We start from the raw sequence: 2,279 nt of genomic DNA, 5'->3' as shown, positions 1-2,279 counted from the left end.
CTACAATACCGATTCCAAACCTAACTTCTGAAGTGGGTAAATTATATTGGGACCCATTTTACTACTTGGAGACTCAGGATAACCCGGGCTTCGTGGTGACTGACAGCCACACCGTCGTCGCCGTGGGTTGCACAATGGTGCTGGCTCCAGGGGAGCCCCCGCCCCCCGCCCCGCCTCCGGGTTGGGGACACACGCTTACTCCGTTCCGACTTTCTCGTGGCTCCCCTTCCTTCTCAGCACGGCGGACGGCCCTGCGCTCCCCCGCCCCCCGCCCGGCCTCCGAGGTCCCTGCCCACCCTCCACCCGCAAAGCCTGGGGCGGGTAGACCCTCGGAAACTGAAACTCTCCGTGCGGGCCTAACCCGCAGTGGCAGACACACCCAGCCTCGTGAACACCCCCTGCCCCAACGCGCACGCAGAGCAGAGGACATACAGAGCCAGGAGATTAACATAGACCCAGAGGCACCCCAAAGCTGAAGCCAGGGGCGGCTGAGATACTGGTGAACACAGGCACGATCCTCAAGAGCAGACAGAGCATTTCATGGGGACTTAACATATGAAATACAGAGTCAGGCCCAACCAAGCCTGAGCCTGAGAAGTTGTTTTCAGACCTCAAGCACATACTAGGAATCTCATGGACACACTCACAAACACACATACTCTCCACCTCTCCCTGAAGGCAGCCCCCAGCCCCCAGAACAGCCCACACCTTCTGGCTCTCAGTCAACCTTGCATCAGTTGATCGAGCAGCCTACACTGTTACTCTGCTGAGAATGGGGACGGCCCCCCAATCCCATATCCAAAGCCTCCAAGTCCACCTCCAAGCACTGTGAGCTCAGGGCTGGGTCAGAGACTAGGGAGAAACATACAGAAGAGTTGGTGAAGACTCTGGGGGCTAGGGGTGTTACTTATTCATTCATTTATTCATGTAGGGATAAAAGTCCAACTCCACATCTAGTTTCCTTGCAGAGGCTAGGAGTACACTCTCCTCCAGCACAAAGGATTCTTAGAGGAGGCACAGCCCAGAAGAAGGCATCCTAACAGGCCAGCAGCCAGAGGGAGGCATGGAGTCATAGAGCTCCAGCCACCCAAGGAGGATGAAGCCCGGCCCGCCTCCACTGTATTTGGCTACATCTTGAAGCTTCAGGGGAGAAGAATGGGTTAGGAGGTGAGGTGCTGAATTGGAGGAGCTTGGTCACCCATAAGACAGCTGAACGTTGGGACCGCACGGGGAGCCTGCAGTAGACAGTGTCACATGGGCAATTTAGAAATTTTCTGTTTTGAAATAATTTCAAATACACAATAGTAAAATTTCCATATGTCCTCTTTCCAGATTCCCAGCTGGTGCTGGGTATTGTCATAGTTGCTTTACAGTATTACATATATATATTTAACATTTTTTAGAGATTTATTTATTTATGCATACAGAGCTGGGATACAGGCCAGAGGTGCTTGGGCAGTGAGAGGCTTCACCAGAGACAGAGTGGGGAGCAGAACAGTAAGACTGTCGAAGTACACTGCTGAGGGGAGCAGCGGGCGGGTCAGGAGAGGTCTGCCACGCCATGTGGGTCAGCTTCCTGGGTGGGAACAAACTCATGCTGAGGAGGTTGTGGCTAGTTTTGCAGTGCTGCTCTTTAACCCACTGTGCCACCAGGGAGGGCCCTATTTTTGGCATTTTTTTTTAGAGCAAGTTGCAAACCATGATGTTCCCCAGCCCCAAATACCCGCTATTTCCTGAGAACAGTCTTTTACCTAAACCACCACAATTTTCATCTTTGATCTCTGTTCAGTTTCCTGGATGCTGTGACAATATCCTCTATAACATGTTTCTTTGTCATCTAGAATCTAATCCTGGACATGTGTGGTTCTTATCATATCTCTTGGTGTCCTTCCACCTGAATAAGTTCTTCAGCCAGTCTTTCACCATAGTGGCTTTCTGGGATAGGTGAGGTCACTTGTTTCACAGAACAACCCCTGGGGTTCAGGTGGCTGTGTCTTTGCAGGCATCGCAGAAGTTGTGATGGTATTCCTCATGCCCAGGCAGGTAGCGGGTGCTGGGTATTGATTCTTCATTATTGGTGAATGAAACTTTGATCACTTGTGTGAAGTCCACGCAATTTCCCTATATAAAATTACCATGTAGGGAGACACTCTGAAACTGCAAGAATATTCTGGTACCTCTGAGTTGTGTCATTTGTCATTTATTATTCCCTCTGATACTTTTATAAAAATTGAGATTAAAATTTGTGTGACATAAAATTAACTATCTTTTTTTTTTTT

The sequence above is a fragment of the Condylura cristata genome, unplaced genomic scaffold (genome assembly GCF_000260355.1).
Source record: "Condylura cristata isolate star-nosed mole 26May11 unplaced genomic scaffold, ConCri1.0 scaffold00024, whole genome shotgun sequence".
In the NCBI taxonomy this organism is placed as follows: Eukaryota; Metazoa; Chordata; class Mammalia; order Eulipotyphla; family Talpidae; genus Condylura; species Condylura cristata.
Note: the sequence above shows the minus strand (reverse complement) of the source record.